Source organism: Gossypium hirsutum, chromosome A02 (assembly GCF_007990345.1).
Source record: "Gossypium hirsutum isolate 1008001.06 chromosome A02, Gossypium_hirsutum_v2.1, whole genome shotgun sequence".
Taxonomy (NCBI): domain Eukaryota; kingdom Viridiplantae; phylum Streptophyta; class Magnoliopsida; order Malvales; family Malvaceae; genus Gossypium; species Gossypium hirsutum.
The window spans coordinates 62782760-62796844 of record NC_053425.1 but is presented as its reverse complement, the minus strand read 5'-3'; positions in this window follow the sequence as shown (position 1 = coordinate 62796844).

Below are 14085 nucleotides of genomic sequence, written 5' to 3'. Positions count from 1 at the left end.
TAATAAACTATACTAATTGGCCCAACCAAAAATTCTAGAAAAAATATTTAGATGGGCATATGAGTCTAGTTTCAGGGAAAATTTACGGAACTGGATTCCGAGTTTTTGAACTCAAGATATGATTTTTAAAGTGACTAGTACGCAGATTGGCAGTGTCTGGGAAATTATTTTTTAGAGTCTGTTAACACCTCGTGTTCGACTCCGGTGACGGTCTCGGGTTCGGGGTGTTACAGCTATCATGGAAAATCCCTCCACAAATCGTCTATAATATCCGGCAAGACCAAGAAAACTTCTAACTTCTGATACATATCTAGGAGGTTTCCAATCAACAATGGCTGAAATCTTACTCGTATCAACCTTAATACCTTCACCTGAGACAATATGTCCAAGAAATCCAACTTCTCGTAACCAGAACTCACTTTTGCTGAACTTGGCATACAACTGATTATCTCTCAGAATTTGTAAAACTGTTCTCAAATGCTCTGCATGCTCAGTCTCATCATGAGAATAAATCAAAATATCATCAATGAACACAACTACAAACTTATCTAAGTATGGTCTAAAAATTCAGTTCATTAAGTCCATGAAAATGGCAGGAGCATTAGTCAAGCCAAATGGCATCACAAGGAACTCATAATGACCATACCTAGTCCGGAAAGCAGTCTTCAGGACATCTGACTCTTTAACTCGCAACTGATAGTATCCGGATCTCAAATCTATCTTGGAAAACACAGTAGCTCCCTTCAATTGATCAAACAAATCATCAATTCTAGGCAATGGATACTTGTTCTTTACTGTTACCTTGTTAAGTTGCCGATAATCTATGCACAATCTCATCGATCCGTCTTTTTTTTCACAAATAGCACTGGTGCACCCCATGGTGAACTACTGGGTCTAACAAAGCCTTTATCTGTTAATTCCTGCAACTGAGCTTTCAATTCTTTCAATTCCAATAGAGCCATTCTATAAGGAGCAATAGAAATGGGCGTGGTACCTGGAATCAACTCAATACCAAACTCAACTTCTCTAACAGGAGGCAAACCTGGTAGTTCTTCCGGAAACACATCGGGAAACTCACATACCACAGGCACTGATTCAATTTTCAATTCTGGATCTTTAGTGTTCAACACAAAAGCAAGATAAGCTTCATACCCTTTTCTCAAGTATTTCTGAGCAGACATAACAGAAATTATGGGAAATGAACTATCTGACTCTTCTGAATTAACCCGAAGAATTTCACCATTTTCACACTTCAACTCAATGAATTTCTTTCCACAATTCACTATCACATCATGAGTAGTCAACCAATCCATACCAAGAATCACATCAAACTCATCAAATGGCAATAGTATGAGATCGGCCGGAAAACAGTAGCCTCTAATCATTAAAGGACAATTTCTACATACTTTATCTACTAATACATGCTTGCCTAATGGATTCGATACTTTAATCACAAATTTTGTAGATTCTATAGGCGTACTTATACTAGGCATCAATTTCATACAAACATAAGAATGAGTCGAACCCGGATCAATCAGAGCAATGACATTAATATCATGTAGAGAAAATGTACCCGTAATCACATCGGGGGAGGATGCCTCTTCGCATGCACGAATAGCATAAGTCCTTGCAGGGGCTCTAATATCTGGTCTCACAGCCGAATCTCTAGAGGTACCTCTGTTACTTGCTCCTACTCCTAGTTGCCTCGGTGATCTGCCTCTAGTAGGAGCATTTCCGGATCTAGCACTCTGTGTTACCTCTCGGCTAGCCACTTCTGGACATTCTCGTACAAAATGATCTGGAGCACCACATTTATAGCAAACATTTTCGCCTGCCCGACAAGGACCATAATGAAGTCTACCACACCGTGGACACCCTGATCTACCCTGTCTGACATTACCTACACTCGTAGTCGAGGTGGTCTGAGCCGTCGGATCCTTAAATCTGCTACCTCTATTCTGACTAGATTGCCCTGCCGAAAAGCTAGATCTGGTAGAAAACTCTTTGGGCCTCTTGGATGTAGCCTGAAATGATCTGCTCATCTGTCTCTTCTTTGTATCTTGTGTCTCTGTCTCAACTTTGCCTTTTCTTTTTAATAGCTCCTCTGCCTTACAGGCTCTCTCAACAAAATAACGAACTCTTTTATTTCTAGGACACCCACTGACAGTCGGATATCATCATTTAACCCATCCTCAAACCTTTTACACATGATAGCCTCTGTGGACACACATTCTTGAGCATATTTACTGAGCCTGACAAATTCACGCTCATAATCGGTCACCGTCATATTGCCTTGTTTCAATTCCAGTAATTCCTTTCTTTTCTGGTCAATAAACCTCTGACTGATGTACTTTTTACGAAATTCTTCCTGAAAGAAATCCCAAGTGACCCTCTCTTTCGGTACAACTGATACAAGTGTCTTCCACCAGTAGTAGGCTGAGTCTCTAAGAAGTGATACTACACATTTCATACACTCCTCGGGTGTACAAGATAATTCGTCAAAGACTCTGATAGTATTTTCTAACCAAAATTCTGCTCTTTCTGCATCATCATCTTTTGTTGCTCGGAACTCTTCTGCCCCTTGTTTCCTGATTCTATCAACTGGTGGCTTTTCTCTTACCACTGTACCTGTGACTGGGGAAGCTTGAGCTGCATGGGTAGCCTGAGAATCATGAGGGGGTGGAGGTCTAACTGCCGGATTCGTACGAACGAACTCGGCAAACAAATCATTCAAAGCTCGGAAGAGAGCTTCTTGAGTCACTCCTCCTTGATCAACTATTACTGGCCTATTCTCAGATGGCGCTGCCCCTTCTGTGGAAGCAGGCGCATTGCTTTCTACATCATCATCACCAGCTCGCCCGGGATCCATTACTATAAAACAAAATGTTTATTAAAAATAATTGTCAGGAGTCGTCACACTATCAAAATACAAGTATGGCATGTATAGCTAGACTTTTTCTCACACTAACTATTCCGAGAACCGACTAAACCTGCTCTGATACCAATAAATGTAACACTCCTTACCCGAGACTGTTGCCAAAATCGAGCACGAGGCATTACTAAACTTAATCTATCACTTAAATAGTTTTAAATTGTTTATTTAAGCTTTTCGGAATGTGCTGCCATTCTGCGTCGTAGTCCCTAAAAATTCATATCTTGAGTTACAAAACTCAAAATTATGATCCGTAAATTTTTCCTGAAACTAGACTCATATATCTATCCACTAATTTTTTCATAGATTTTTGACTTGGCCAATTAGTACAGTTTATTAGTTAAAGTTTCCCTTGTTTCAAAACTCGACTGCACTAACCTCTTCTTGCTACGAACCATGTTTCTTCCTGTACAAAATTCATATCACTAAGCCGTTTGTTTCTATTAAAACTAGACTCAACAAGGATTATAACCATATAAAGTAAACCTTCTAATTAGTTTTTTACAATTTATGGTGAATTTCCAAAGTTGAAACAGGGGATCCAGAAATTACTCTGACCCTGTTTCACTAAAACTCAGATATATCATATAATATAATACCTTTACCTGTTTTTCTTATTCCATAAAAAAATAGACATAATAAGATTTAATTTAATATATTATTCATCTTCAAACTATGTTTCTACAATTTTTAGTGATTTTTCAAAGTTATGTCATTTCTGTTACTTGAATCTATTTTTAGGTTACTTTCACATTTTTCATAATTTTCATGTGATAATCACCATTCAATCATACATATTAATAAACATGCATATCATCGGCCATTTTTATTAGCTAATCACTAGCAAGTATTTACACATCATTCATTGTTCATATTATACCAAAAGTAGCTAAGTTTCTATACATGCCATACACAAAACAAAACGTCTAATTATACCGAGTTATTTCTTTGATAGTGTGATCGGCCTCCGACGTTTCCTTCGATCCCCGAGTGGCTAGATAAGTACTATAAGAAGAAGAAAATAAAGAGATTAAGCACTAGGCTTAGTAAGCTTACAAGAAAATAAATCACAACATTCAACATAATGGATAATTATGCATAATATCATCTAACATCATAAATTTCTTTACTTCTCAATTTCTATCTTCTTCTTTATTCCCTTACCTTCTTTCTTACCTGACCTTTCCTTTTTCATAAATATAATCTACTTTTCCTTTGCTGTTAATTCACTGTAATTTAACTCGTATTCTGACCCGTTGAACCACTCGGAATACTAAGGATACTAGGGTCATTCCTGTCTATCAATACCCTGCCAATGCCATGTCTTTGACATGGACTTACATGAATTATTCCTGTCTCCAATGCCATATATAATATGGACTTACATGGCTCAATCCTGTCTCCAAAGCCATATTTCTAATATGGACTTACATGGCTCATTTCTGTTCTGTCCTGTCAACCCTAATATCCTAACATTCCTAGGGTTCAACCGGGGCTTTCTAACATTTTTCCTCTATCACTTCACCTTAAATTCGACTTTAAATATTTTCATAACATAAATATATAAATGCTGGAAATTGACAATAATAATGTAAAATAAAAGAATATTGCATTTATTTACTGTAAACTTACCTCGATACAAAATGTGACTAAAGTTTACAATTTAGTCCTTTACTTTTTCTTTTCCCTGATCTACTCCCGAATTTCGCTCTTCTTGATCTATAATAGCAAATTTAGCTTATTTAATATCAACATTTATCAAAACAACCCTTTACTCAAACTTTGGAAAAATCACATTTTTGCCCCTAAACTTTCACATATTTGCACTTTTGCCCCAAGGCTCGTAAATTAAACTTCATCCTATTTTCTTATGTTTTATGACATACTGATCATTTTTCCCTTCTATGACAACATCAAATTCACACACTAACATGTACTTATGACTATTAGGTATTTTTACCGATTAAGCCTTTTTACTCGTTTTCACTTAAAACCAAGTAGCACAAGTTGTCTAACATAATTTAAAGCCTCATATTCCATCATAAAACATCAAAATACACAAATTTCACCTATGGGTATTTTTCCAAATTTGATTCCTAACTTAAATTATTGCTAGCATAAGCTTTATCGAGCTACCGGGACTTAAAAAACGTAAAGATCATTAAAAACGGGGCTTGGAATCACTTACTATAAAGCTTGAAAGTTGAAGAAACCCCAGCTATGGAGAGAGGTAAGGTTCGGCTGGTAACTTGAAGAAGATGATACAATTTTATCATCTTTTTACCTTTTTATTAATGTTAATAACCAAATGACCAAAATACCCCTCCTTACTAAACTTTCAAAAATTCCTTCCATGTCCTAATTTTGTCCATGAACTTAAAATTGGTCAAATTACCATTTAAGATCTCCTAATTAATATTCCAAAATAATTTCATACTAAAAACTTCTAGAATGCAAGTTTTGCAAATTATTCGATATAGTCCCTAACCTCAACTTAAGCACTTTATGCATAGAATTTTATCACGAAATTTTCGCACAATCATGTAATCATACCATGAACCTCAAAATAATAATAAAATAATTTTTTTTCTACCTCGAATTTGTGGTTTCGCAACCACTGTTCCGTTTAGGCCCTATTTCGGAATGTTACAGCTAGTCCCAGAAAACTTCTGACTTCTGAAACATTCTTCGGTGGCTTCCAACTTACAATAGGTAAAATTTTGTTTGGATTCACCCGAATACCCTTTGCAAATGCAACATGTCCAAGGAAACTAACTTTTTGTAGCCAGAATTCACATTTACTGAATTTAGCATACAGCTGTTTCTCACGCAGAGTTTGCAATACAATTCTCAAATGTTTACCATGCTCATTCACATCCCGAGAGTAAACCAAAATATCATCAATAAAAACAACCACGAACCTGTCCAGGTATGGTTTGAAAATTTTGTTCATTAAATCCATAAATACCGCCAGGGCATTTGTTAATCCAAATGGCATCACCAAAAACTCATAATGTCCATATCTAGTTCTGAAAGCTATCTTTGACACGTCCGAGTCCTTTACCCGTAGCTGATAATAACCAGAACGAAGATCAATTTTCAAAAAATACAGTGACACCTTTTAATTGATCAAACAAGTCATCTATACGAGGTAACGAGTACTTATTCTTTACTATGACTTTATTAAGCTATCTGTAATTGATGCATAATCTCAATGATCCATATTTCTTCTTTACAAACAATATCGTTGCACCCCATGGTGAAAAGCTGGGTCGGGCAAATCCTCTATCAATCAACTCTTACAATTGTACTTCAGCTCTTTCAATTCAGCAAAAGCTATTCTATATGGTGCTATAGATATCGGCATCGTCCCTGGCACAAGGTCTATGGTAAATTCCACACCTCTAGCTGGAGGTAAACCATGTAGTTCTTCTGGAAATACTTCAGGAAACTCACAAACAACCGGTATTGACTGGATTTTCAACTCTGATACTTTGGTATCCAGTACAAGAGGCCTCATACCCCTTTTTAATATATCTCTGTAGTGATATTGCTAAAATAATATTAGATTACCCATCCAGTTTCTCAGATTCAACCCGGAGTAACTCACCATTCTGACACTTCAATACAATGTATTTATGCTTACAATTTACCATCGCATCATGTTGGCTTAACCAATCCATTCCCAATATTACATCAAATTCATCAAAGGGTAACAACATCAAATTAGCCAAAAACAATAACCTTCTATCATCAATGGATAATTTTTACAAATTTTATCCACCATAACATGCTGACCCAAGGGGTTTGAAACTTTAACCACAAATTCGGTGAATTCAACAATCATATTTTTGCCAGACACAAATTTTGTGCATATATATGAGTGCGTGGAACCAGGATCAATCAAAGTAATAATATCAATATCAAGTAGAGAGAATGTACCAGTGATAACATTTGGTGCCAAAGCATCTTCCCTTGCATGTATTACATATGTTCTTGCTAGAGCCCGAGCCTCAGATTTAGCTATTGAATCTTTTGCAACACTACGACTACCACTGACATTTCTAGAGTATCGTGGTGTTCTACCCCTTAAGACAGGGTTACTCAGCTTCGAGGTCTGTTCAATATCTTTCTTAACCCTTTCCGAGCAATCCTTAAAAAAATGGTCGAGAGAATAACACTAAAGCAAGCTCCACTTCTCATCCGGCACTGTCCGGAATGTAATTTATTATAGACATTGCATCGTGGTTTGGGGTTTCCAACACTCCCAACACTGGTTGTTAAGGGAGACGAAGACCTCAGGTTAGTGTGTTGAAAACTTCGTTCCTTTCCCGAATACTCCCTTGATGTAGCAAAATGCTCATGATAATTCTTTGATTTCTTTGAAGCAGATGATTGCATGTAACGCCTCCATGCCCGAAACCGTCACCGGAGTCAAGCTTAAGGTGTTACTAAACTTATCTTACCTTTTAAACAACTCTAAACCACTTATTTTAATTTTCGGAATAAATTGTTTTTCTGCGTCATGGTTGCTTAAAAATTCATTTCTCGAGTTTCAAAACTCGAAATTAAGATTTCTAAATTTTTCCTGAAACTAGACTCATATATATATATCTACTAATTTTTTTCTAGAATTTTTTAATTAGCCAATTAGTACAGTTTATTAGTTAAAGTTACCCCTGTTTCAGAATTCGACTGCACTGACCTCTACTTACTACGAACCACTTTTCTCCCTGTAAACAATTCATATGACTATACCATTTGTTTCTATTAAAACTATATTCAATAAGGATTCTAACCATATAAAGTAAACCACCTAATTATTTTTGTAAAATTTATGGTGAATTTCCAAAGTTGGAATAGGGGATCCAGAAATCGCTCTGACCCAATTTCACTAAAACTCAGATATCTTATAAAATACAAAACCTTTACCTATTTTGCTTATTCCATATGAAAATACACACAATGAGCTTTAATTTCATATATTATTCACCATCAAACCATGTCTCTACAATTTTTTTTTTTGTGATTTTTCAAAGTCACGTTATTTCTGATACTTGAATCCGTTTTTAAGTTATTTTCACATTTTTCATAGTTTTCATGTGATAGTTACTACTTAATCATACATACTATTAAACATGTATATCATCAGCCATTCTATTAGCTAATCACTAGCAAGTATTTACACATCATTCATCGATCATATCATATCGATAGTGTGATCGGGTCTCCGACGTTTCCTTCGATCCCCGAGTGGCTTGATAAAAACTATAAGAAAAAGAAAATAAAGAGAGTAAGCACTAGGCTTAGTAAGCTTACAAGCAAATAAATTACAACATTCAACAGAATGAATAATTATACATAATGTCACCTAGCCTCATAAACTTTCTTTACTTCTCGTTTTCTACCTTTTTCTTTACTCACTTACCTTCTTTCTTACCTGACCTTTCACTATTCATAAATATAATATTCCTTCCCTTTTGCTGATAATTCACTGTAATTTAATGTGTACAATGACCCGTTGAACCACTCGAAATACTAAGAATACTAGGGTCGTTCCTGTCTATCAATATCCTGCCAATGCCATGTCTTCGACATGGACTTACATGAATTATTCCTGTCTCCAATGCCGTGTATATATCTAATATGGGCTTACATGGCTCATTCCTGTCTCCAAAGCCATATATCTGATATGGACTTACATGGCTCATTTCTGTCCTGTCCTGTCCTATCAACCCCAATATCCTAACATTCCTAAGGTTCAAACGGGGAATCCTAATGCTTTTTCTCTGTCACTTCGCCTTTAATTCGACTTTAAATATTCTCAAAAAAATAAGTATATAAATGCTGGAAATTGACAATAATAATGTAAAATAAAAGAATATTGCATTTACTTACTGTAAACTTACCTCGATACAAAATGTGACTAAACTTTACAATTTAGTCTTTTACTTTCTCTTTTCCCCGATCTACTCCCGAATTTCGCTCTTCTTGATTATGGAGCTTGAAAGATTGAAACAAACCCTAGCTATGGAGAACCTTTGAAATTTCGTGCTAATGAAGAAGATGATGAATTTTGTGTTATTTTTCCCTTTTTATTTCATTTAATATCCAAATGACCAAAATGCCTTTCCTTATTAAACTTTCAAAAATTCCATCCATGTCCTATTTTGTCCATGAACTTAGAAATTGGTTAAATTGTTATTTAAACCCTCCTAATTAATATTCCAAAGCAATTTCATACTAAAAACTTCTAGAATGCAAGTTTTGCAAATTATTCGATTTAGTCCCTAATCTCAACTTAAGCACTTTAAGCATAGAATTTCATCACGAAATTTTCACACAATCATGCAATCATATCATGAACCTCAAAATAATAATAAAATAAAATTTTCTACCTCGAATTTGTGGTTTCGCAACCACTGTTCCGTTTAGGCCCTATTTCGGGATGTTACATTGCATCTTGTTCATAAATCTATTTCTCGTAACCCAAGCTTCCCTTTCCGCTTGCCTCTTTTCATTGCCTAATTCCTCGGCCTTGTGTGCTCATTTAGCCAACACCATGAATTCTCTTAATTCTAAAATTCCAATAAACAACTTGATATCTTCGTTTAGCCGTTCTTCAAATCGTTTGCACATTTTGGCTTTAGTCTGAACCCATTCACTAGCATACTTGCTTAATTTAACAAATTCTCATTCATACTCGGACATTGTCATTTTCCCCTGTTTGAGCTCTAGAAATTCCTTCTTTTTCTGGTCCATGAATATTTGACTACTATACTTATTTTTGAACTCTGGAAAAATTCCTATGTAATATTTCACTTGGTACTATAGAAGATATGATTTTCCACCAATGGTAGGCTGTGTCTTTCAACAAAGATACCGCACATTTCAGACATGCGGCTGGTGTACATGATAACTCATCTAGAACCCGAATAATATTTTCCAGCCAAGACTTGGCCTTTTTTGGATCGTCATCGGCCATAGCCATAACTTCTTCAACCCCATGTTTTTTGATTTTATCTACTAGAGCCTTACCAATTCTAACAAGTCTAGCATCCTGTGGCATTTCATCATGTTGTGAAGTAGGTGGGGGAGGTCATTGAACAACAGGGTTTTTTCTCATATATTCACTAAACCATTCATCCATCAATTCAAAGAAGGTTGCTTTTGCTGCCTCACTTCGGCCCTCAGATACGGGCCTTTTACTACCACTAGATGTAGCTCGTTGAACGGAAGCTTAAGCAGCGCTCTCAGCTTCATCAGTCTCGGCTCTAGCTTAGTTGGAAGACATTACTATATGAAAATACATTTAAAAGTGGTTAGGAGATATCACACTATCATAATTTATATAATGACATGTATATCTAGACTCGTACTTGCTATATTAGTCTGAGAATTAGCTAAATCGTAGCTCTAATACCACTAAATGTAACACCCTTAACCCATATCCATCGTCGAAATAGGGTTTCAGAGTATTACCAAAACATTCAGAATATTTTCAAATAATTCCTGTAAATTACTATTCATCTACTGAGATCATTCAAAATATCCTTTAGTTGGACCCTCGAGGCCCAATACGAGCATTAGAATCAAGTTGGGACTCAATCAAAAACTCACAAAATTTTTCGTGACATTTCAAAAAATTTTCAAGGTGTAGGGCTCACACGCCCGTGTGGTCTAGGGACACACCCGTGTGGTCAAGCCGTGTACTACAAACGCCTGTGTCCCTAGCCCGTGTAACTCTTTGACTTGTAAGGCATGAAGAAATTGAAGTCACACGGCCAAGTCACACACCCGTGTGCTAGGCCGTGTGGTGAATTTTATTTTCAAAATTTAGGTGCAGTTTTCACACGGCCATGTAATACACCTGTGTTCAAGGCTATGTGGCGAATTTTATTTTCGAAATTTAGGTGTAGTTTTCACACGGTCGCGTAACACGCCCGTGTTCAAGGCTGTGTCAACCACACGGCTAAGACACACTCCTGTGTCTCTACCCATGTGCCCAATTCTGAGTATTTTGTTTCTCATTTTTAAGATGTATGGGACACACGACTGGACCACATGCCCATGGGACAGGCCGTGTGTCACACATGACCAAGACACACGCCCGTGTGTCTACCATTGTGGACAAAATAAAGCCATTTACTAGCCTCATTTTACACCCAAAACTTACCATTTTCCTGCACCAAAACTCATAAACATATATCCACCAATCCAATATCATATTCACATAAATTTAGCCATAAAAAATGTGGTATTATCTCATGCATCAAAGGATATAAACTTACTCTTATCATACACTTATATGCTAACATAATTCCAAAAAACTAACACATAATAAACATTTATGTGATTACCAAAATATTAATTCAAAAATAGCTAAACTTAGACCACCACTAGCCACTCCAATGATTAGATTACAAAACAATAATTACAAGCCATCATTGGCCAAATAAGCTTATACATGCCATTATACCAAAATGAGATTTTTATTTGTACCAAAATAAGATAGTGGATAGTGTGATGATTGCTCCGACCGACTTCCAACCTTCGCGAGCTTTGAGCACTATAAAACAGGGAAAATTAAACGGAGTAAGCATTTTATGCTTAGTAAGTTTGTATAATGGAAAATAAACTTACTGGTCATAATTATTGATGCAAGCATACATAAATTTACATTACATCGATTTTGGATAAGTTACGCAAACACATACACTTATTCAACAAATTAGTCACATAACCTCATATGAATATCAAGTAAACACAGATGAGCTCATCACATTACAAGCTTCCATTAATTTCACCTTTCCACACTTCAAGAGTCTTTTTTGTCGAACTATTGAAATCTTGATAGATGTTCGGGTAATATAAACATGTGCAAAAGTACCCATTAGGGTACATAACAAAAAGGCACACTCTTGAGCCGTACATTTTACGGTAGGATTACCAGTCCAGGCTAAATCCTATCCGTAGCATATGCTCTAGTGAGCTTAATATGGATTACCCATCTGGGCTAAATCCAATTTATAACCTAATCAAAAGAGGGCTTACATTAGAATTACCTGTCCGAGCTAAATTCTATCTGCAACATATGCATTATTATTCTTAACCCATCGAAATTCAACATTCAATCGGAACATAACAATTTGTCCATTTTTCACAACTTATGACTATTTCATTATGTATATCATCTCATACATATCAACACAATCATACAATTCAATTCAAGCATATTAACATGCATATTTAAGTTACACGAACTTATCTTGAAAATGGTTCGTATTTGAATTTCAAGTAATCTGAAACCTTTTGCTTTCCTCGATCTAGTTATGTGGTTGGTGTTTCCAGATCTATATGGGTCAATTTAACTATTAATCTATCACATTTCATATACATTTGCATCCTATTACATCCTAGGCAAAATTACCATTTTACCCCTATCTGTTTCAAAATTTTGATTTTGTCCTTAGGCTTGGAAAATGAAATTCATGAAATTTAACCCTCTTTCTAAGCCTAGCTAAAATTTATATATTACATTTACATCACATACATTTCACAAATTTTAGAATTTTCCATGGGTTTTACCACTTTTTCATTTTAGTCCCTAAATCAAGTTTTTATCAAAAATTGCTTTGTAAAAGTTGTTTATCTATGAATAACTTTTCATTTTCTACCATAAATTTATAATTTTCAGCATATTCATCCATGACCCAAATTTCATACCTTGATAACTTTTCAAATAAATCCCCTAAATAGAAAGATTAGGCTATCTCGATTCTAAAAATATAGAAATTACTAAAAACAAGACTTAATTTCATACCTTATTAAGCTTGAAAAGTTTTCTTCCTCTCTCCTAGGGTTTCCTTCGAAAAATTGGGGAAGACGATATGAAAATAGATGATTTTTTTTCTTTTTAATTAATTATCATTTATTAATTTTATTGATTTCCAATTTAGTCCCTACCCTTTTCTAATCTTTCCATGGATGAGTCATTAAAATATCTACTAACTACTCTTCAATGGTCTATCTACCATATAAGGACCTTATTTTGAATTCCATAGCTATTTGATACCTATAGCTACTAGAACCCAACTTTTGCATTTTATGCATTTTAGTCATTTCCCTAATTAAACACACAATCGGTAAAAATTTCATACCAAAATTTTCGTGTGATCTCCCTATTATGATTCCAGCTATAAAATAAAATAAATTTTTATTTTTTTTCTCGGATTTGTGGTCCAGAGACCACTGTTCTGATCTCACCAAAAATGGGCTGTTACAACATTCAAACAATTCAAAGAACAACTCATTGCTTACATCTTGATTACCATTCCAAACTCTCATCATTTAGGTACCATAAACACCGTATTAATAACCATTACAAGGTCAAGTATATACATGCCAGCATAACACCATTTCATCCCCTAAAAGACCATATTCAACCATGTCAAAGAACACTCCATTACCCACATTTTAAATACCATTTCAACTTCAATCATTTAAGCATCATAAAGACTATAAAATCAACCATCATAAGGTCACATATATATATCCATAATTTCAAGCCAAAACATAATGGCTATAACATCAACCAAAACACCTATACATGTGCATATTTAACTAATTATCACGTAACTTGTTTTCATGTCAAAACATAACATAATTGATACATAACAACCATACCAATTTTGGCCATTTCAAAACATATATTAATTTGATCATATTAATCACAACCAACAAGCTACCAATAGTACTTTATGTACCTCAATTCCAAGGCAACATTTCATGCCATAATCATCAACCAAAATGACATACATACATATATATATATATCAAACTCATCAATTATACATTAGACATACTCCACCTATACATGCCATTATAACCATGACCAAAGCGTAGAAATCTACTGATAAAATCGATGGATAGTGTGATGGATCTCCGACTAGCTTCCAACCTGATTGAGCTTCTGATAATCTGAAAAGTACAAGAAAACAACTACATAAGAAATGAATGCTTAGTAAGCTCGTATAAACTTTATTCATATAAATCAATTTCAAATATGAAACTTATATATATCAAGAATAATTCTATACCAATACTGCAAGATTCATGAAACCATATTCAACAACTCACAAAGTGAATAAATC